This window comes from Mauremys reevesii, linkage group 7 (assembly GCF_016161935.1).
Source record: "Mauremys reevesii isolate NIE-2019 linkage group 7, ASM1616193v1, whole genome shotgun sequence".
Classification (NCBI taxonomy): domain Eukaryota; kingdom Metazoa; phylum Chordata; order Testudines; family Geoemydidae; genus Mauremys; species Mauremys reevesii.
The window spans coordinates 13,069,894-13,094,623 of NC_052629.1; the positions used below are offsets into that span (position 1 = coordinate 13,069,894).

General features: G+C 41.2%; 1 protein-coding gene across 26 annotated transcripts in view; it reads left to right on the top strand.

Moving 5' to 3' along the window:
• Positions 1-24,730, top strand: part of ATRNL1 (attractin like 1) — a 1,032,651-nt gene that overhangs the window by 402,061 nt on the left and 605,860 nt on the right. The gene's annotated exons all lie outside the window — the stretch shown is intronic.

Consider the following 24,730-nt stretch of genomic DNA (forward strand, 5'->3'; position numbering starts at 1 on the left):
TGCTGCAGATGCTGGGGCCATAGTGATTGAGAGCTTGTATCCATCTCTTCCTGTCGTAGACAAGAAGGTAGTATCAGCAACATGTTGTAAGCTAAGCTCAAGATGTTAAATATTGGTTCCATACTCTGAGGTTGACAGAAATAGTAAGTTTTTCAGAGAACCTTGTGAAGCTTCTGAAGTCTTCAGCTAATTGACCACTCTATTGACAGTTTTGTGGGGTTTTACAATAATCTCTAATTGTCACCTGTTGATTACATGGGGGCCATCGTTTTTATTGTTTTGTAGATCTACAATTTACTAAGTGAGAAAGGAGAATTCCTTTCCTTGAACCTAGTAAATTTGGTAGCAGTCCTGGATATCAGATATAAACTGCTTTGGGAGTGATGGATGGATTAGCCCATGCCAATTTTTTTCTAAATCTGCCAGCTGCCTTTAGAGCTCTTTGTTATGAAGTATTAATGACACATCTGGAGTTGCAGACAGTTGCTCAAGTGTCTCTGTCCATTTCCTTCTAAGTAGTCTCAGGGGTAGTGTATGGCAATTACTGCACTGCCCCAAGAGATATTTCTTATGGGGTGCCCTATATCTCCTGTTTACTGTGGTGATGAGGAGACCTATAGCTGTTTAGTCATTGCTTTGATGATGCCGAGATATGTCTCCATCACCTTTGACCTAATTTATGCAGTGGAAAGAGTGATCCAACGCATGTGGAACTGGAGCTTGGGTGACAGCACGATGGCTGTAGCTCAATGTAGATGAGGCAGAGATAATGTTTGTAGGCTGGGGAAGCAGCCAGAAGAGTTGGGTGAGATTATCTCATCTCTCTTGATTGAAGGAATGAATCTTCCATTTGAAGTCTTGTTCTATATTTGGGTTTCTTATTAGATAATTAGTTACTTCTGGATGCTGGGTTGCAGTAGTAGCCAAAAGTACTTTTTCCCCTATCTGATTTGTGGGGGGGAGGCCCAAATTACATTTTTTGGTGCCATAATTATTCATACCTTTGTCACCTTCAGACTAGACTGTTGTAAAGTGCCCTAAATAGAGATACTAATTGAAACCATTCAGAATCTGAAGAATGAGGCCATATGTTTATTAAGTGGTGTGTCACTTAGGGAGCATATTATACCACTGTTCTGGGATCTGCACTGGCAGCCAGTACATATCTGGGTAGAATTCAAGTCACCTGAGCTCCCTTGTTAAAGATGTGCTGCTTGCTGGTTAATCCCTTCACTTTCAACTTCACTTCTTCTCCTGGCCCACTAGAGCATGGATTTGTTAAACTTCTGGGCATGCTTCAAAACCCACCTTTTTCCTGAGTGTTTAAGGGATGGAGGAGCTACTATATATTAGGAGATAGTGTATGAATTAACAAAGCATTGAAGATGGTGAATTTCTAATAATATTAAATGACAGGTAAATAATTATTGTAAGATCTCAACCATTTGTGCTGTCTGATTTATGGGAGGTACCTGGAGCATGAAGTAGACATCCTTAGAATCTATAATTTGTAGGGCTGTTGATTAATCGTGGTTAACTCACACGACTAACTCAAAAAATGTAATCGAGATTAAAAAAATTAATCGTGATTAATCATAGTTTTAATCACACTGTTAAACAAAAGAATACCAATTAAAATGTATTAAATATTTTGGATATTTTTCTACATTTTCATATAGTCTGTGTTGTAATTGAAATCAAAGTGTATATTATTTTTTATTACAAATATTTGCACTGTAAAAATGATAAAAGAAATAGTATTTTTCAATTCACATCCTATAAGTACTGTACTGCAATCTCCTTATTGTGAAAGCGCAATTTACAAATGTAGATTTTTTTTGTTACATAACTACACTCAAAAACAAAACAATGTAAAACTTAAGAGTCTACAAGTTCACTCAGTCCTACTTCTTGTTCAGCCAATCTCACAGACAAACAAGTTTGTTTACATTTACAGGAGATAATGCTGCCCTCTTCTTATTTACAATATCACCTGAAAGTGAGAACAGGCATTTGCATGGCACTTTTGTAGCTGGCATTGCAAGGTGTTTACATGCCAGATATGCTAAACATTTGTATGCCCCTTCATGTTTTGGCCACCATTCCAGAGGACATGCTTCAATGCTGATTATGCTCGTTTAAAAAAAAAGAGTGTTAACTACATTTATGACTGAACTCCTTGGGGGATAATTGTATGTCCCCTGCTCTGTTTTACCCACATTCTGCTATATATTTCATGTTATAGCAGTTGCAGATGATGACCCAGCCCAAGTTGTTCATTTTAAGAAAATTTTCATTGCAGATTTCCCAAAACACAAAGAAGGTACCAATGTGAGATATCTAAAGATAGCTACAGCACTCAAGACAAGGTTTAAGAATCTGAAGTGCCTTCCAAAATCTTAGAGGGACAAGATGTGAAGCATGCTTTCAGAAGTCTTAAAAGATTAACACTCCGATGTGGAAACTACAGAACCCAAACCACCAAAAAAAAAATCAACCTTCTGCTGGTGGCATCTGACTCAGATAATGAAAATGAACATGCGTCAGTCCACGCTGCTTTGGATTGTTATCGAGCAGATAACAGAACCCGTCATCAGCATGGATGCATGTCACCTGGAATGGTGGTCGAAGCATGAAGGGACATATAAACCTTAAGCACATCTGGCATGTAAATATCTTGCGACGCCAGCTACAACAATGCCATGTGAAAAACCTGTTCTCACTTTCAGGTGACATTGTAAATAAGAAGTGGGCAGCATTATCTCCTGCAAATGTAAACAACTTGTTTGTCTGTGAGATGAGCTGAACAAGAAGTAGGACTGAATGGACTTGAAGGCTCTAAAATTTTACATTGTTTTATTTTTGAATGCAGATTTTTTTTGTACATAATTCTACATTTGTAAGTTCAACTTTCATGGTAAAGAGATTGCACTACAGTACTTGTATTAAGTGAATTGAAAAATACTATCTCTTTTGTTTTTACAGTGCAAATATTTGTAATAAAAATAAATATAAAGTGAGCACTGTACATTTTGTATTCTGTGTTGTAATTATATATTTGAAAATGTAGAAAACATCCAAAATATTTAAATAAATGGTATTCTATTACTGTTTAACAGTGTGATTAATCGTGATTAATTTTTTTAATTGCTTGACAGCCCTAATAATTTGATACGTTCATACTCGCCCACTGAGTCCCACATCTTATTTACATGAACAGAACAATTCAGATGTGAGCTGGAGGAGAGACTAATATTTATGACAATTTTCATAGCAGTGGTATGGTGTTGGTAAATGTCCATTAAGGACTAAGAAGAAATGATCTACTTAATTCCAGTTTAGATCACAGGCAGAAGGAATCTATGATATTAGGGAATTACAGAACTGCACATTTTGTCACATGAGGACTGGTAGCCTAATCCAAGTTAAGCAAGCAGATACAGTGATATCTGTTTCACTAATGTTTTTCTCCAGTCAGGCCTGTAATGGGTATGACAGACTAAAACAGATTGTGAGGATCAAATCATGCTCACCTCATTCAAGTTATCACACTGAATTGAATAAAAAAATAAATATTGCACAATGATTAAGCACAAAATCTCTCTCTCACTGTTAGACTTCCTTGAATTTGATTAGAGTTAAAAGCCAGCATAAAAATGTAAATATCAGTTCTATTGTGAATGTCTTTAATTTTTTTATATTCTATATTTATATAGGTTTTACTTTTATGTTAATTTAATGTGTGTAAGAGGGGAAGAGTGGCCTCTTCTGGGGAGAATCAGGGAAAGGTCTCCCCATGGTAACAGCCAAAGTCAAATCTCTTATTTTGATACCTACAGAAATATTTTTTGAGATATCAGATTGTACTGCTTCTTGTTTCCCTGAGTTGAGACAGAGTGTTTTATGATCAGGACTTTACTTAAATCACAGTAATAATTTTTAAGAACGTCTCCAAAAATGCATTCCATAGGCTGAAAAACTGTAAGATATATATCATAATTGTTAGATGGGCTACCAGCAAATAGATGTCAGAAAAGGCCATAGTATAGGCACTAGAAACCTTACCAGCTTCTGACATCTGTCCCTGGTAATACTTCTAACATTAGTCAATAGCAGTTCTCTATGGGGACAATATGCCATGCTGCACAGTGGTGAAAATGTGTCAACACTGCAGGAATTGTTGAGGTTGGGTGAAGCCATACCAAATTCATATGATCTTCCCTGTGAAATCTGGTTGTTCATAGAATCATAGACTTTAAGGTCAGAAGGGACCATTATGATCATCTAGTCTGACCACCTGCACAACGCAGGCTACAGAATCTCACCCACCCACTCCTGTATCAAATCCCTAACCTATGTCTGAGTTACTGAAGTCCTCAAATCGTGGTTTAAAGATTTCAAGGTGCAGAGAATCCTCGAGCAAGTGACTCATGCCCCACACTGCAGAGGAAGGCAAAAAAACCCCAGGGCCTCTGCCAATCTGTCCTGGAGGAAAATTTCTTCCTGACCCCAAATATGGCAATCAGCTAAACCCTTAGCATGTGGGCAAGACTCACCAGCCAGACACCCAGGAAAGAATTCTCTGTAGTAATTCAGATCCCACCCCATCTAACATCCCATCACAAGCCATTGGGCATATTTACTGCTAATAGTCAAAGATCAGTTAATTGCCAAAATTAGGCTATCCCATCATACCACCATGTCTGTTGTAGGAGATCGCAGAATTGCCACCCTTACTTTTGCGCTGCCTTCTGAGCTGGGTGGCCAGAGAGTGGTAGCTGCTGGCTGGGCACCCAGCTTTGAAGGCAATGCCTCCACAATAAGTAGTGCAGAAATGAGGGAGCCATGGTATGGCGGGGTCATCACTTTTGGGAAGGGCAGGACTGGCTTGGGGGTTAGCAACATGAGCGACTACTCAGGGTGCCTTAGTCAGGGACGGGGTGCCATTGTCATCCCTCACACACACACAGCTAGCCCAAGGCCCCTTCAATCCCTGAGCGTTGGGGCCGGAGACTGGGGGTGCCCTGGCCGTACACTGGGCTCTAGCTGCTAGTCTTGTCTGGGCTGGGGAGGGACCGAACTTCCTCTTTCCCATGTATAGGCTGCTCTCAGGGCTGGGTCAGACCCACCTCCGGGAACCTCCCCTCACTGCAGGAAGCTCCGCAGCTGCTGTCTGGGAAACCAACTCTCAAGGCAGTGCTGCGACCAACAGCAGCACAGAAGTGAGGGTGGCATGCTATGGTATTGTTACCCTTATTTTTGCCCTGCTGCCAGTAGTAGGACAGAAGTAAGAGTGGCAATATCATACCATGCCACCCTTGCTTTTGTGTTGCAGCTGGTAGCAGCATTGCCTTCACAGCTGGGCTCCCAGCCAGCAGCCACTGCTCACCAGCTGCCCACCTCTGAAGGCAGCGGTGCCAGCAGCAGTGCAGAAGTAAAGGTGACAATACTGCAACCCCCCCAATAGCCTTGCAACTCCCCCCCCCCATCCCTTTTTGGGTTGAGACCTGTGCAGTTACAGCACCGTGAACTTTCAAATTTAAATATCTGTAACCGTGAAATTTAAGATTTTTTAAATCCTATGACCATGAAATTTACCAAAATAGACTGTGAATTTGGTACGACCCTAGTTAGAGGGCAGTGGTAACCACTGAAACATGCAAGTTCCATGAAGTCTATAAAACCACATTTTAAAAGAAAGGAGCCTAAGTGCTTATTCCTTACAAATAACTGCTTTATATTGGCCAATTTTTAGTCAGAATGGATTTATTAAAATGAAACTCATTTTACCACTGTGTTAAACATTAATTTTATTTTGTTTATCTTATTAGCCATAAAATCCTAGCTCTTTCTACTGTTCTGACCACAGTGTGGTCCAAAGGCATGTTTTTTATTTAGCCCATAGCAACAGTAAGTTTTAATAACTACAAAATCTGCCATTCCAAGCCATTAATCATCAGTGAGGAATGAGCCAATGTTCTAACCATATATCATGGATTATTTAAAAAACAAAATACAGATGTTCACAGTTCAGATTAATATAACAGAATGCATTTCTAAGTAAAATGATTATATGAGGAAGGTTCAAGTTTGACTGGGAGGTAAATAGAACATGTAAATTCTGGTTCCCAAGCAATCGTCAGTCTGTCCTTTCAGTGAGGGCTGGGGATGTTATAAGAACAATTACTTATTATATTCAGGTAACAGAGCTAAGCTGAAGCGCAATATTCAATATAATACAGAGATCATTCTTTGAAGACTTCTTTAAAAAAATGTCTTCAATATTTTTGCAGTGCTTCTGTTTGTTTGTAAATGTTCAAAATGGGGAGTATGTGATGTGTTCAGTTGCATGACTCATTAATACATTAGGAGTCATACCCCTTGTGACAGAACTGGTGCTATTCTGTAATAATTTATTATTTCTTCCTTGGGTGCTTTTCCATATGTATTCCACTCCTGGTGCACAGGCAGTCCATGAACTCAAGCTCAGATTCTTTTGGCTAGTAGTGTCTGTTGGAGGCTGCACCTGTGCTCCAGATATCCTTGTGCCTCCCATATGAGGCCATAAAGAGCCAGGGACCCCAGCTATCCCACAGTTCATTCTTACTGCTTGTGATTACAAGTCAGAACCTGAGCAGTGTCTGAGCCTCTTCTTCACTGTGGAATTAACCCTTTGAAGTGTAAATAGTTCTTGATAGTTTTAATGTTGCTTAGTTATACTTACTAGTCTCTTTATACCCTTTGAAAAACAGAAACTTTTTTCATAATTTCTTTGTGATACTTTCCTGGTACCTGGTCCAGCTCTTATGGTAGAACAGAAGTCTTCTGAGTTTAAAAGCTGGCCATCTTGTGCTGCAATGATGCCACTTATTGATAGGTGCACCATCTGCCTCTTGTGCCACATTGAGGGCCACATTCCTGAAAAATGTGCCATTTGCAGGTTGTTCTGTTTGAGAACTCAAAAGGCATGAGTGGTTCACCAAAATGTTTTTGTTAGGAAGGTCTGTGTGCCCCTCTCCACCTCCTGGAGTGGCTGAGAATGATAAGTCTGGGAAAACCTCTTCAAAAAGTCCTCTACTGAGCTTGGCATCAGTTCACAGTTCTGGGACTTATGTCTCAAAGAAACCATCTTTCATGATGGTAAATTATCTATAATTGGGGGAGGAAGGAGCACTGTTCTGCTAAGGGGCACAGATCAAGGTCACCTTCATTGAGTCCTAGCAAAAAAAAAAAAAGCAGAATCCTGCCTCTTTACCCAAAGAGGCTATTATGCCCCCACCTCCAACAACAGTGGATGATTTTACTCATTTTCAGGACCTCTTCAAAAGAGTAGCTAATGAGCTCAAGACCACTCTAGAGGAGGTGTTGGAGTTTCAGCATGGAGCCATTATGGACCCTACCAAGAATATCTGTCAAATCCCAGATACCATATCCCCTACCTGCAAAAGGGCAGACCGGAAATACTATGGCCCCTCCAGAGCCTCAGAATTCCTTTTCACACACCCAGCACCAAATTCACTGGTAGTAGCCAACCAAAAGAACAAACAGCAGCATTTGCAGTCCACTCCCTCTGACAAGGACAGCAAAAGAATGGACCTGCTCGGGTGCAAAGTTTATGCATCACCCACGCTACAATTTAGAGTGGCAAACTATGCGGCCCTACTGGCCAAATATGATCACAGAAACTATGGGAAACTCATGGACTTTATTAATGACATCCCAGAGCACAAGAGAACAATTCAAAGCAGTAGTCTCTGAAGGGCAGATTATTTTCTGCACAGCATTGCACCGCGATGACCATAGTGATAGGTCGGGCTTCATGGTTTACCTCTTCTTCTTCTTTCCCATATGAGATACAAAACATGGTTGCGGATCTCCCCTTCGATGGCGAGAAGTTATTTGCAGCAAAACCCAACAAGGTGCTGAACACAATGAAGGATTCCAGACTGATGCTCAGATCCATAGGCATCCATACACCAGCAATTAGAAGACAACAATACAGATATCAGCCTTACCAATGCCCATGATACCCAGCCTACACACACAAGCAACAACCGAGGCCATACAACCTCCAGCAGCAACACTGCCAGAGACCCAGGCATCAACGATGATGCCCCACAACATCGGCACCATCCCAACCCCCTCCATCTAATAAGCAGATTTGAAGCCTTGATCGAGGGGCAGCATAAAGATACATCTGGCAGCATTTACGGCATTTCACAGTAAGACTGGAGACACTACTGTCTTTGCCCACCCCATCACAAAGCGCTTCCTCAAGGACCTCGAGACCCTATACCCGGACATTAGACCTCCCATTCAACCTGGGACCTGCATTTGATCCTCACATGCTTGACACGCCATCCATTTGAGCCGCTTGCAACATGCTCCCTCCTGCATCTGTCCGTGAATACTGCTTTTTTAGTTGCCATTTCATCTGCCAGACATGTAGGAGAACTTGGAGCGCTTATGGCTGACCCACCATACACTATATTTTTTTAAAGACAAAGTCATGCTCCGAACGCATGCTAAATTTCTCCCGAAGATGCATACCTCCTTCCACTTCAATGAACCTATCCATCTACCAACCTTCTTTCTTAAACCACATGCGAACACTTACAAATCAGCGATGCACAAACTCGACGTGCACAGAGCATTGTCCTTTTATATGAATAGGGCTAAGCCCTTTAGGGCTTCCCCTAAACTTTCAATTTCAATTGCAGAACGATCCAGAGGCCAATCCATCTCTACCCAGCGAATATCCAATTGGATATCAGCCTGCATCTGCCTATGCTACCAACTAAAGAAGATGAATCCTTAAACTTCTGTTAGAACACACTCCACCAGATCTGTGTCAGAGCCGTGCTGTCTACAGCTTTCTTACCAGATCCAAAATCCCTACCTCCTTAAGAGATACTGCTTTTCAGTCACTTGGAATGGAGCACCCACAGGGACATCTCTCTCTCTCGAAGAGGAGATTACTTACCTGTGCCCCGCCAATCAACTCCTCCCTCTTTCTCCCAGTGCCTGCTGTCTGCCTCCACAGCGTGAAGGAGGTGTTGGGAGGGAAGAGGAGGAATGGGGATGGGGCGTACTCAGGGGTGGAGTGGGGGCTGGGCCTGGGATGGAGTGGGGGTGGGGAGAGGTGGGGTTGGGGCTTGGGGAAAGGGCTGGAGTGGGGGTGGGGCCTGGGGCAGAGCGGGGGTTGAGCACCACCGAGAAAGTTGGAACCCGGCGCCTGTGATGTCAGAATAAGCCATCTCTTGCTAAGAGACAGTGCCCGAACTCTTAAACTCAGTTGTATCTACTGGGTAAAAATAGTTGATACACAGAGTACCATAGCCCAGGGCCTGGTCTAAGAGAGGGAGAATTCTAAAATCCACCCATGCTAGATAAAGGCATAAAGCGCGAGAGCTGGAGGTTCACTCAGAGAAGCCATAAAAGGAACAGAGGTGCAGTTAGGTGTGTCATGGTTACAGGGCTAACTCCAGGGCCGCCCAGAGAGGGGGGCAAGTGGGACAATTGCCCCAGGCCCCGCAGGGGCCCCCACAAGAGTGTTTCAGGGCCCCTGGAGCAGGGTCCTTCACTCGCTCCGGGGGCCCCGGAAAACTCTCACGGGGCCCAGGCCTCTGGAGCTTCTTGCGCTCCGGGTCGTTGTCGTCAATTCGGTGACAGGGGGTCCTTCCGCCCCGGGACCTGCTGCCGAAGTGCCCTGAAGACCCGCGGCCGAACTGCCCTGAAGACCCGCGGCGGGGGGTCCTTCCGCCCCAGGACTCGCTGCCGAAGTGCCGGGTCTTTGGCTGCAATTTGGCGGCGGGGGAAGACCCCAGGCCTCCTGAATCCTCTGGGTGGCCCTGCCTAACTCCCCATACATTGCTTTGAAAATGTTGAGGTTAGTGTTCTCCTTCCTTTCAAGCTATCTTTAAAACAGTTTGGATGTTTATTTCTTACCTGTATATAAATGTAAAATATGCTAGAGTTAGGATTGTCTGCTTTGAATAGTTATGATGAAAAGAAGATGTTTGCCATGGGCACATTAGGCTAAGTGAGTGGAAAGCATATAGGTCAGCTTTCCTCATTTTGCAAATATTAATTTTCTGATGAATGAACTCCTGATAATCTCTGTGTGCCATCACTGATTGCAGTGGAGATGTGTGTACATCATCTTCTATGTAATTTACTAAGCTGTTTGATTAAAAACTCTGTGTGGGCGATATTCATTTTTAATTTGATCTTAAATAATTTGAGGTGTACAGATAATACTGTGATAAAACTTTGATATTGTGACAGTTTTAAGGTAGCATATTTAATCTCCAGATAGTATCTTATCTTGGGGTTCAGCAGTATCACCTTTGACTGATTCTGTAATATTGACTGGCTGCTGGTAGAGTCACATGTATTGCTGCTCAGATAGAATGATGACTGTGATAAAATGCCTTAAGAGTGCGGTGGAAGAGGAATGAAATTGGGAGAAAAGGATGGAATCTTTGTGTGTGGAGGATCCTCATGGCGAGGAGGAGGAAATATCTTATCTGCTTTGTTCCACATTTCTGTGCTACTTTCACAAATTGGTTATCTTATGAAAACTCTGAAACTCATGCAATCAACTGTCTGATTTCTTTAAAAAATATTTTGAGATATGTACTGGGAAGTTTACTGACAAAACAATTATTACTCTACACTGTTTCATTTCTGGCCATGTAATCATGAGGAGATATTGTAAGGTATGCAGAAGTGGAGGGGGTTATTAATCCACAGAACCAAAGTATTCTCCAAACTGAACTTGTTTCTGGCAATATAGAAAAATATTCTCCTAATTCTGAACTGAAAACCTAATTGATTAGATATATTTCCTTCTGGAAATATACAGCATATGTAGATGTCTTGCAAACAGAATAATAATGCTGTTAGTGAATGTCAGATATTTCCAAAATGCTTTGTATTTAAGCTAAATAGTATAACTATGAACTGGATTCCCAGAATGCTCTGTACTCATATTAAACTTTATTGTGAAAATTTACTAATACTTAAGCTGTTCCAACATTTGTTCTTAGTATGTGGAATCTGTCAGAAATAAGATGTATGCTCCATTAGGGAATGTTCTATATAAATTGTGTGTTGGGTACTTTTACTACAAAACAGTTTGTCTCTATGGTGTAATGCCACTTGTACTCTACAGTGTCCTAACATCTTGATTATTATGTGTGGTTGGTACAGATGTCTTTGTATCCTGAAAATAGGTAAGAAACTAGATAAGAAAAGGGAAGTAAGGTATATTAATCTTCAGTTTCTCGTATACAAGTGGACTATAAATCAAATTAAGCTCATGTTGTAGGACAGACTGAGCTGCTCTAAGACTGTTCCCCAGTGATTGGTAAGGTATGAACCTCTCTATTTGTGCTGATGTATCTTTGATTAAGATGAGTTATCTGATGTCTTGCTAATGTACACCCAACCACTACCAATACTAAAACAAATTAATCCAAAGAGCTAGAGTATCCTTCATGCTTAGAGAAGTAGCACAGTCTGTCAGATCAAGCATGGGATTGGGAAGGAGGAATCCTAATTTCTAATCCCAGCTCTGCCACTGATTTACAGAATAGCCATGGTCAAGTCGCTGCTGTTTTAAAGAATTGGAGGCCTTATTTTGAGATCCGCTAACATTTAAGGAAATGGAGCAATAAAAAGCTGCCTCCTGTGAGATTTAACTGTTATGTATAAATCATAATAATGAATGAGTTATCTTTTTTTTCTAAACTTAACAGTGTGCTTTTAAATATTCCTCTGGTATATCACTGCATTAAGTGGAACATTATGTAGAATACGAAGCTTAACCCCCCCCAATAAATATGCTATCTAAATACAGACAGTGCTCTTACAAAGCAGTATGTGTGATGTCTACTGCTGTCAAAGGCTGCACTTCAGTGCCTGTATTAGTAGGCAGATGGAGAAAAACAGTGACAATAAATTTTGTTTGTTTGTTTCTCAGTTGAAGGGGCCAACCTTTAGTTGTTTACTATTTTGAGGAAAGAATACAGCCTTTACTGCTGAGCTGGGAAACCACCGTTAGTGTAATGGCTAACATTGAAGTATTCTTCTGTGTGGGAACTGATGTATCATTAGTTACGCTGTCATTAGAGGTTTGTGTGCTTGCCAAGGAGTCAGAGCAGAATGAAACTCATTATGGAAGTGTAAGAGCAAATATTTAAATGTTAAAGTTGTCAGCTATGATCTGTCATATTAATACACTTGCTTTTACTAATCTTAATTGTAAGATGGTTCTTACTGAAAGAAAATGGAAATGACAAATTATAAAAACTACTTAATTTATGCAGTATGTATAATTTCAGAGGGAAAAGCTGAAACTTGCCAGCTGGTTCATACACCTAACTACTAACTAACTAATGCCCGTCACCCCAGTCGGGGTATGGGCCGCCAACCACAGATCTCCAGAGTCCTCTATCCTGGGCCATTTGCTCTAGCTGGTTCCAGGTATAGCCCATTTTTATGCTATCAGCCTGAAGGTCGCGTCGCCAGGTGTTTCTTGTACGGCCTCTTTTCCGCTTGCCTTGGGGGTTCCACCGCAATGCCTGTCTGGTGATGTTGGTTGGCTGCTTGCGTAGTGTGTGTCCTATCCAGCCCCACCTTCTCCTTCTAATTTCTTCCTCTGCTGGGGGTTGACGGGTCCTCTCCAAGAGGTGGATGTTACTGATGGTGTCTCCGGGAGCCCCCCCAGTGCAGCAGGAGTGGGTTGGTTATAGGCCCAAGGGGCGTGTGTGTGTTCGCAGTTTTTATCTGTTTTTCCTGGCCACTGGATTCTTCTCTCAGAACTGCACAGCAGTCATGCTGCTTGCTGCAAGAGGGAACTGCAGGGCAACCTGCCTCTAGAGACCGACGGGGAACGTGGCTCCCATCAGGTATTTTTATTTGCTGGGCCTGACTCTGCCATGGGTGGAAATTGGCTCACACAGCAAACAGCAGACGCAAGAGAAGATCAATGTAGTGGCAGCCACGTCATCACAGGTTGGCCTCAACTTCCACAAGGACAAGATCCTCAAGATTAACTCCATCAGTAATGACCCAGTCACACTGAATGGAAACCCCCTGGAAGAAGTGCAGTCCTTCACCTACCTAGGCAGCATCATCGACCAGCAGGGTGGCACAGATGCAGTTCATACACCATCCTCTGTAATATTTTAAGATACCTCTAGGCTGTTGTGAAGGCCAAAAGTATAACTGTGTTCAAAAAAGATTTAGGTAATTTCATGGAGCATAGGTCCATCAATGGCTATTAGCCAAGATGGTCAGGGACACAACCTCATGCTCTGGGTGTCCTCAGACCTCTGACTGCCAGAAGCTGGGAGTGAACAGCAGGGGTTGGATCACTCAATAAATTGCCGTTCTGTTCATTTCCTCTGAAGCATCTGGTTCTGGCCAGTGTCAGAAGACAGGACGCTGAGCTAGATGGACCATTGGCCTGACCCAGCATAGCCATGCTTATGTTCTTGTGCTGTTTGCTTACAAAAAACGAACAAACAAAAAAAACAACCTGATGATAAGGGAGCTCTTACTCTGCCTTGCATTCATTGAACCTATTTTGGGTTGAAATCCAAGTACTGGTTCTAGTCAGAGAGAAGCAAGTGGAGAGGGGGAACAAGCATGGGGTACATTTTCTTTGGATTAGCAGCACCACTTGGAAGAAGCAGAATATCTCCATCTCTGACAGAGACTAGATTGATTGATTGATTTGAAGTGGAATAGCCTGATTCTCATTTACATGAAGGCCCCTTTACACTGCCCTAGCACTTGCTTCCACTTTACATCACATCTATATTGTCAGAGTGGTGTAAATGGGGCCTTAGTAAATGAGAACTAGGGATGCTAGGAAAATCTATGGGTGAATTTAGGATATTGGAAAAGGTTATTATTAAAGTGGAGAATGGGAGTGAGAACTCTAAACTGAGTCCTCTTCACAAAAATTCTAAACCTAACCCACTCTGCCTCATGCTGTATCCTGTTCTAATCATCATCTCTGTATTATGACCAGAATGACAGGGTAGAGAGTCTCTGAACGATGATTTATATTACTGGATATTCACATGCATTAGATGTATATGTCCTGCATGGAAGTGTAATTTGTATATTATGGAACGACTCAAGTGCAAAATTGCAATTACTGGCTAAGCTTGAATGTTTGTAGAGAAACGGAGCAGACTGGCGGGGTTTTCCTGAAACATCGCACCTTGTTACTATTTTCCTTGGAAATTAAGTGGGTTCTACTGGCTCCGCAGAGAAAGGTGGCTGTTTTACCCCATCCAGATATAAGAGGGATGGAGAGTGGTGCTCTTGAGAGAATGAAAAAAGGATCTAACATGTGGACCGGGCAGTCTTGAAGTAGAAACTCTAGAAGCTACCAGGCCTGGAGAGAAGACTTGAGCTGAACTTTATCTCATTATTATTTTATTTTTAATAAAGCCACATTGGAAGGAGATGAATTTTGACTTTCTGTAGACTTTATTTTAGATCAGTTTACAAAAGACACCGTCTTACAAGATAAAACTGGTCCAGAATAGGAGACATGGATTGATCTATTCATCAGCTGCTAGAATAGTGTTCTAGTATATGCTTATTAATTGTGTTAATTTTTCAAGATGTTCCTGCACTTGGCCGTCTTTCACCTGCAGCTTCCAAAAGAAACATGGAAATGAACATGATTTAATGAGAGCTTTGAGGCAATTAGAGCTGGATTTTGCTATTTGGAGTGTACAGCTTTTCTGATGAACTGCTATTTAGCAGTTTCAGTATAACAGAGAAAATTGCATTTATTGAATGTAGAGTTAGTTGATTGGAAACCTATGATGATAATGCCCAGGATCTGTACCAAACAAGACATTTCCTATAAAAATGGATGTATATCAGTTATCAGTGAATAAACTGTAGAGTATGGTCCATTTCAATTAAGCAGACTTGCTGCATGTCATTGGCCCCTGAAAGTGCATCGCACCATTTCTAGTTTGTGTATTTTTGTTGTTTTGGTTTCTAAGGGTATGTCTACACAATGAAATTAAGTCGATTTTATAGAAGTTGATTTTTAGAAATTGATTGTATACAGTCGATTGCGTATGTCCACACTAAGCGCATTAAGTCGGCAGAGTGCGTCCTCACTACCGTGGCTAGCATCAACTTACGGAGCGGTGCACTGTGGGTAGCTATCCCACCGTTCCCGCAGTCTCCGCTGCCCACTGGAATTCTGGGTTAAGCTCCCAATGCCTGATGGGGCAAAAACATTGTTGCGGGTGGTTTTGGGTACATGTCGTCTGTCGCCCCTCCCTCCATGAAAGCAACGGCAGACAATCGTTTTGCATCTTTTTTCCTGAGTTACCTGTGCAGACACCATACCACTGCAAGCATGGAGCCTGCTCAGCTCACTGTCGCATCTGCTGTTGCATCAGAGAGGCTTTGAAAATCAGTTTCATGACTGGCCAGGCTTCATTGTGACAGTTGAGTGTGTTTCTCCTTGATGCAAACCCGCCCCCTTTGTTGATTTTAATTCCCTGTAAGCCAACCACCCTCCCTGCTTCGAAATAAAGTAACTATTGTTTTGAAACCATGCATTCTTTCGTTATTAATTTAAAAAAAATGAGATAATGGACAAGATAGCCCGGGTGGGGTGGGGGAGGAGGGAAGGACAAGGCCACATTGCTTATTGTAGCCACACTAAAAATCAAACTGAATGACAGCCTTCTGTTGCTTCGGCAATCCTCTGGGCTGAGTGTCCAGAGTTTGTCTCCCCCCTGCATTCTTGGGCATCTGGGTGAGGAGGCTATGGAACATGGGGAGGAGGGTAGGCGGTTATACAATGGATGCAGCAGGGGTCTGTGCTCTTGTTGGCTTTCCTGCAGCTCCAACAGACACTTCATCATGTCCGTTTGCTCCCCCATTAGCCTCAGCATCACATCCTGCCTCCACTCTTCACATTCACTTAATTCTTTCCTGGCCTCTGCCACTGAATTAAGCTGTGCCCTATCAGTGCAGGAAGACTGCATGAGCTCAGAAAACATGTCATCACGAGTGTTTTTTTCACTTTCTAATCTGCGATAACCTCAGTGACGGAGATGATAGGGGGAGCGTAGAAACATTCTATGCTCTACGATTCTGGGGGGACTGCATGGTCACCTGTGCTGCTGAGTTTGCCACGCTGACCAAACAGGAGGTGAAATTAAAAAGTTCCCGGGGCTTTTCCTATGTACCTGGCTAGTGCATTGGAGTTCAAAGTGCTGTCCAGAGCGGTCACAATGGAGCACTCTGGGATAGCTCCCAGAGGCCAGTACCGTCGATTTGCGTCCGCACTACCTCAAATTCAACCCAGCAAAGTCTATTTTAGCACTACTCCCCTCACTGGGGAGGAGTACAGAAGTTGATTTTAAGAGCCCTTTAGGTTGATGGAACAGGGTTGGGTGTGTGGACGCATTAATTTTTAAATCCACCTAACACGGCTAAATTCGACCTAACCCCATAGTGTAGACCAGGCCCAAGAAACAATGGGCCATTGGCTCCCAGTAAAAAGTCTGTTCTAAGAGCTATAATTTAAAAGGTTTCAGAAGGGAGAAGACTGTCAATGAGCTGTTAAATCTCAATGGAGCACATAGTTCTGTTTGTTCTATACTAACACGATGACCAAAAGTTGGGCTTATTTGCCAAATTGACAGGCTGTCAGGATATCCCACCCTAAGCCTTATGAGCAGAAGGGTCTTTTCCAACTTGTGTTAGGCAGTAATAAAGACAGCAAGTGTTCCATTTTTTTAATAGAGTGCCATTTTGTAAAATACACATCCTGTATATTAACTAGTGAAGTGTGTTGCAAGTAAGAGGATCAGGACAGTGGTGCAGTGAACTCTCTCTCTCTCTAGAACATCTTTATATCTTAGTTGCTTTTCTTACATAGATCTTTAAAGTAAAAATAATAAAAAACCCACTGGTAAAATATGTTATTCTGAAAGCTGTTGTCATCTTTTGAGTTGCGAGAAAACTCATTTCCTTCCTGCAATGAATGGTATTTACTGAATAGTGTTTGAGTCTGGCTGCAGAAACCCCATACAAAATGAGCATGCAAAGTATTAATTCTCTCCATTCCTACTGGCTTCCCAAATACATATATGGAGGAATCCACGTACCTACCACCCAGATAAGGCTCCTGATTAAAGAAAGTGTCCATCCTTGAATTCACTTATGAGCTTCAGTTAGGTTGACTCCAGTCAGATAGCATTCCAAAGAAGTATCAGAGGGGTAGCCGTGTTAGTCTGGTTCTGTAGAAGCAGCAAAGAATCCTGTGGCACCTTATAGACTAACAGAAGTTTTGCAGCATGAGCTTTCGTGGGTGAATACCCACTTCTTCAGATGCAAGTGGGTATTCACCCACGAAAGCTCATGCTGCAAAACTTCTGTTAGTCTATAAGGTGCCACAGGATTCTTTGCTATTCCAAAGAAGCTGTCTGTTTGGAGTGCGGGGGATGGAGGAGGGGCAGAGGGAAAATGGGTTAGCAGCAGAGAGACTAGCAGAGGAAATATTGAGAAGATAAAGCTACAAAATAAGTTGAAAGCTTTTTTCCTTTTCTTTTTTTTTGAATTGTGCAGAGTGCCTTTTTCTTTCCTGTAAAAGCATTTTCTTTAAAACAATTTATTTTTGAACATTCTTGCAGTAGAAGTACACGAGAGAGCACTTATTTTGGAAGACCGGGTTACTAAATTGCTACTGATGTCGTTAACAGATTACAGGTAAGGCTAAGATTTTGTCACAGTTATTTTTAGTAAAAGTCACAGGCAATAAACTAAAATTCACGGTGCCCATGACCTGTCTGTGACTTTACTAAAAATAACTTGGGGGGGGGGCAGGGCTAGGTAAGGAGGAGGAATGGAGTCCCATGCAAGGGGAACTGACAGGCCCAGCCCCCTGCTATGGCGGGGCACAGCCCCATATCCAGCAGCTGCAGCAGAGGGCACAGCTCTGAGAGGCGCACAGCCCCTGCTCCGGAGCTGGCCGCAGCTGTGGGACAGGGGTGCATGGCCTGGCTACAGCCCCCACCAAGTCCTGGTTGCAGCTGGGTGGGATGCACAGCCCTGGGAAGCCGTGAGGGGGGGGTGCATGGCCCCCGCTGCAGCTGCTGAGCAGGGGTGCACAGCTCCAGCCCCTGCCAAGCCTAGGGCACCGTGGGGCTGGGGCTGCAGGGTCCTGGTTCCAGCCAGCCCAGGTGCAGGGCAGGGGCACACAGTCCCACCTATGCCTCCTGAAGCCGTAGAAGTCACGGAGGTCTGGTAAAGTCACAGCATCCGTGACTGCCGTGACCAAATCATAGTCCCAATGACACAACAGTTACCTAGTTAGTTACTGCCCTACACTCCCTATATGATATAGCACTGCTTACTTTGTTTAGACCGGTTATATTTATAAATAAGTGTGATTTCCTGTAACAATGTACTCATACAGTAACAGAGAAGAATCACCCAAACAATAGGAAGATGTTTATAGGTTTCTTTGTGTACAATTAATCAATTTTTATCTGGAAAGTAATACAGCATTTTAGTAAAGAGCCTATGATTATGATCATAAAGAAAATTTCATTATAACATCTTGTTTACAGGTGCTTATCGGTTTCTCAAAAAAATAACCCCTTGAACTTGAAATTTCTCATGCTTGACCTCCCCACAGAGGTGATTTTCAGTGGTCGTGGGTGTTTTTAACTGGAAGAAAGAAGATTACGAAGAGCTCAGTGTGGCTTAAAAGCTGTCTCTTACCAACAGATGTTGGTCCAATGAAAGATATTACCTCACCTACCCTGTTGCTTTAGTACACAATATTTGAGAGCTGTAGAATGAGGCATAGCAGATCAATAAGAGGAGGCATTAAATGATGGGTTAATTACTTTCCCAAAGAATGACTATATTCAGTAGCCCAGTTTAGCATAGACCAAAAGAACAAGAGCTCGGTTTGAATTTAATATTATCAGTCTCAAAGCTTGAAGTCATCATTTATGAGCTCTGAGCCAGCCCAACATGGGGAGGAGATTTTTTTTTCACCATAAAACAAGGAGGGTAGGAAAAATTCCTGTAGATCTAATAATAATTCAGATAATGTCAGAATTGGCTGATGCAAGATAGTGTGGAAGAACCCTACTGTAACTGCTAGCTCTGTCACTGAGACAACAGTGTAGTTTGTGCAAGGAATAAATAATTCCACTCCCACACTGACTTGTTTGTAAGTGAAGACAGGTGAATCCATGGAAATTCCAGGCCTGATTTTCCTCATAGTTACACCACTGTAAATTAGGAATTGAAGTTAACACGTCTCCACTTCTGGCTGGGCTTATGACTGCTGATTTGAGGAGATGTGTGCACTAATTCTCGTCAAGCTAGAACGCTAAAAATAGAGTGAAGCTGTGGCAGTGCGAACGGCCGGAGGGACTAGCCACCTTGAGTATATATCTATGGTCTTGAATGGGATTGTATTTGGGGCAGCTATCCCCTCCTGCCACTGAAGCTGCCCCAGCTACATGCTATTTTTAGCACATTAGCTCAATCAGAGCGAGCATGAGCATTTCTCCTTGAGCTAGGAGTCACACCCCCAGCACAGGCCAGAAAGGGATTTCCCCTCCCCCCCAGTGTATTCTGGGAGGTTTTTTTATCTCCTTCCACTGAAGCATCAGGGATGGCCATGACTGGAAATGGAACACTTGGTGGGGTGGCCAAGGTTCTGAGTTGGCACTGAGCATTCTCTCTCTCAGGCTGGCTTGTTCTTTCTCACTTACTGAGGGTCTAACAGATCGCCATGTGTGGGGTCAGGAAGGAATTTCCCAGAATTATCTGGGGATATCTCATTTAATCATTTTCCTGCCATTTCAGGGGCTTCGAGTATTGTGTACCTTGGTCTTCTATTCTCTGCCTGGGGCACATAAAGGTCTAGTCATCTGGGGTCTCATTTACTTTGGTCTCATTTCCATTGTTGGGTGTTTAGTGTGTGGGTGCTGGGAGGTGTTGGTTGCCTGTGATATACAGGAGCTCAGACTAGATTATCTAGTGGCCCCTTCTGGCCTTAGCTTCTGACTCTAACTGTAGACATACTTACAGTCATATCAGTGTAAAAGGGGTACTACTGGAGAATCAGTCCCTCATTCTCTAAACTAGTTTAGTTTATAAGATCTCTGTAGCAGCAACTGTGTTTGTCTGTAAGTTTGTACAACACCTAGAACTGTGGGGCCCTCAGGAGCTATTGCAATACAAATGTATAACAGCCGCCAAGACTTTCAAAAGTAACTAAGGATTTGTGTTGCCTCAAGTTTAAGTGCCCTACATAAGACACCTTAAAGGGAACTGAGTTTCAGAATATGGCTACTCAGCAGCATTTTCTGGAAGTCTGTTCACTTTATGGCTTTCAAGTTGAGCACCCAAATATTAAAGTATCCTGTATAGCTAAAAAGTGACAGAGTCCTATGGCACCTTATAGACTAATAGACCTATTGGAGCATAAGCTTTCATGGGTGAATACTGTTGCCTGATTTGGGGAGGGTTAGTAGGGACAGTGGAATTTATCCACTTAATTTAGTTTTATTTAATAATTAATTTTCTAATTAATTAAGAATGTTAGTAATAATTAATAGATATTAATAATATGGGTAAATATGTGTGATTAGAAGATAAAAGTTCGTCTTGAATCAGGCTTCACAGAATTTAATACCAAGGAGATTGGGGTATAACAGGAATTACACTGAGACAAAGTTTAGTCAAACAAGACCTTTTATTTAAAATCAATGAGACAAGAAGTAAATGTAAAATGTTAAAAGCAGTATGAGATTACAAAGTATCACAATTTTTTAAGAGATATGATATGATATTATACAGTTCTAAATGCACTTTGCAGCAAAGAGTACTAAAGTGAATTTCACACCTCTGCTAGAGGAAGTATAGTTATAAAGAAACTGGTTGTAAATTAAACCCTTCTTAGCATAGATGTAGGAGAGGTGAAAGAAATTAAGAAATATTTCATACTCACAAAGAATTAATACTACGACTAGCATTGACAGTAGTGGTGGATTATCACACCTTTATAGGTAAAAATCCTTCCTCTCCCTTTATGCCCAAATTTGTCTTTCCCATTTTGTGGTAGACTTGTTATTTTTGTGGCAGAAATACCCTACTTTTGCACCTAACTAGGTGAAAGAATGTCTGGTCTAGAAGTTTCTAGGTATCTTGCATTAAAGCTATTGCAAATTCTATTAATCTATACAGCCTACACACTTTTATCAAAAGACATTTTATACAGACCAACAGATTAAAGTTTCATACCTGGGCAAATTTTGGTATGTATCAGGAATGGGCACCATGTATATATATTCATTTTCATTTGTTTAGGGATTGTTTGGGTGTTTGTTTAGTTTTTTTGTTTTTTTTTTTTTGTTTGTTGCATTTATACAGCATATAACCTAACATAATAAAAAAATTAAAACAATTCAATTCCTTGGATAATTATCACTCTTTAAATCAAATTTTCTTTGGGAAGTATTACAGGCTCATTCCCTTCATTTATTAATTGGGTAATAACTTGTTGGGCTTCATCCATATTGTTAGTAATTTGAATGAGGTGAGTCTTTGACTGAATAATGGTAATGTTCTTAAAAATAGGAATAGGGAAATAATTTGATTTCAGCATAGGTCACTCCTCCATCGGAGTTTTTTTGGTCAGTCCTCACCAGGCATGGGGATGATGATTTTTTTTTTTTTCTCTCTGTAGTCCACACAAAAAACAGTGTTTGTTTCAAACACATTACACCTACAGATATACTGGGTCCTTTTTCAGAACAACAGGCCATCTGTGTACCTTTCAAGTTTGAGTTGGAGCATCATACAATTTTTGTAAGAGAACAACTGTCTACTGACAAATGCTGGCATGCATCCAAACAAGTGGATCTTTCCTTACAATACCAACTTATTAGTTGTTTATCTTAATTAAGTCAGGGACTTCTCATGCATCAGTAATTGTGCTTACAACATATTCCCCATATGCAGAACATATAATTTCTTTCCCCAAATGCTGATCTTTTTCTGATTATTGTTTATAGCAATTAACTGATTAATTTTGTGTTGAGTTTCATTAATCAAGTGGGTTATATCATGCATATTATAAACAGTAAATTGTTCTTCTGTAACATTGGATTGACTACTTGGTTAGCTTTCTTTTTAACACATAATTTATATGAAATAGTCCTGTTAGGGATCCTAAACCTCCAAGGAGATTTAAACTTCATCATCCTTCAACAGAACAATATCTGATAGGCTACAATCCTATCCACAAGTTGTACTGAGAAAAGGAAGCTACTTTGGTATGCTGACAATAGCTAAATTCTCCCAAGTACCAATTAGACAAATTATAAATTGAACTTGATTAATTATTTTTCCCATAATGGGTGTTGTGGTAAGACCACTAACAGGTCCTGGGTTTAATACTGGACAATTTACATCATTTGTTCTTGACTGATCAACATCATAGTCAATAACTGGGTTCTGAACTCTAAGTTCAAATGTCATATTCTGGACATATTTTTTGTTTCCTGTTTTGGTTTGAAAGGTAGCTATGATGAGCACCTCATATCGCCCTTGATTCTCATATTTAAGTTTATACAAGGTTAAACTTCCCCCTGTTATCAAATTATTGACTGATTATTTGTTCTTGACTGATCAACATCATAGTCAATAACTGGGTTCTGAACTCTAAGTTCAAATGTCATATTCTGGACATATTTTTTGTTTCCTGTTTTGGTTTGAAAGGTAGCTATGATGAGCACGATTCTCATATTTAAGTTTATACAAGGTTAAACTTCCCCCTGTTATCAAATTATTACAGCTAGCTTTATTTTTCCAAGTTCCATAAGCTATACCATGTTTTAGGGAAGTTGAATTTATAAATGTCTTGCAACCACCCCCCTTTGAATTTTCATTCAAGGGCCACATCCTTTTCAAACACTAGAGGGTAAGTGCAGTTACTTGTCCAATTGATATTTAACCTGTTAAATTGGGTTGTTGACCAGTTCTGGATTAAGTATAATAGTCCGTTCCTTCTTTGTTGGTATGTTTCAGACTTAATATTTTGCATAGTCCTACCCTTAGAGCAACAATAAGGGTGTAATAAGTCAAAAATGTCAATGTCAATTTCATGGTTGCAAACTGCTGGCTCCAATTGTTTGCGATTTAGTCTGATCACTTAAGTCCTGAGGAAGAAGTTGCTAACTGGTTAGCATGATAAATTTTGTTTTTATTATGCTTTCCTCCTGTTATTCTGATCTTATATACTGCTGAACTGAATTTATCAATGATTTACACAATTTATGTTCTGGTGACTTATATGACAATAACATTACTTGATTTTCTACCTCCCAAGTATTCTCTCTCTGGTTTTTGTTAAAGTAAGCCTTTGCCTTACGTCTGGATTTTCCCAATTTAGCAGCTACCTGCAAGTGAATGTGATTTAAATGTTTTGCAGATTTTGCAGGTAGGTATCCATTTTATTCCCTCTAATTGAGTGCCACTAGCTTGCCAAATTAAATGTTCTGGTAATTTCATTGTTCGGCCTGTCATTACTGGTGTTTTATCAGTAGATTCAATGCCATTAGAATTAAAGGCATGAGCATTGGCATCAACCAGTTTCCTCAACATTACTTTCCACCATCCCAGATGACTGTGGTCTATATGGGATGTATCAATTTAAGACAATTCCTAAAGAACTGTCCTGTAAAATGTGATTCCTGGTTTGATTCTACTTAAGACCTTGGCAGTGGCTTTGCAGTATTGGCTTTAAGAGGAAATGCCTCTATCCACTTTGAGAAAGGATCGATAATTACCAATAGATATTGGTTACCTCTTTGGGTCCTTGGCAAAGGACCTACAAAGTCAATCTGCAAAGCCATCCACGGACCTTTATACACCTGGGATCTTAGTGGCGCATTTCTTTTGGATGGAGTAGGATTAGCTTGGGCACATGCCAGACAATTTTTACAATATTGTTGCACATCCATCCTAAGAAGTGGCCACCACCCTACAGATGCAAGACGTTGGACAGTTTTGTCCACTCCTGATGTCCTCCTGTAGGAGTGTCATGGACCATGTACATCATTTCAGGTGAGCTGGAACTACCCACACAGGGAAAGGACCTCCTGTATACATGAGAACTTCATCTACGACTTGTAACTGCTGTTCATGTTGTTTGTACAAAGGGTCTATTGTTAGTGATTCCTCTTTGTCTATTTTGGAAAGCTCTAAAATTACTTTTATTATGTCCTTATCCAATTTTTGCATGTCTTTTAGATCTGGTACATTGGGTTGTACCAATTTAGTTGCAGCTATAGGACATTTAGGATTAGGGGTAATAACAGAATACTCCTGATCCTTACTTTCCCAAAATTTTAATTTATCAGCTTTTTTATTTTTTATAGCATAAGGGTCTAATTTCCAGTGAGCTTTTACTTTTTTTATTTTGATTGGCCGCTCTGAGACAGTAACTATTACTGTTAACCAATGGATGTATCTCATCAGTGATGCATACCTAATAGGTGTGCCATCAGAAGATGTAAAACCATTTGTTTCCCAATATGGTAGGAACTCTGTGAGAGAATTGCATACCCATGCAGAGTCTGAAAACAGACAGATATCTTGGTATGTGGTGGTGATGGAGAACTGCACACAGTACTCC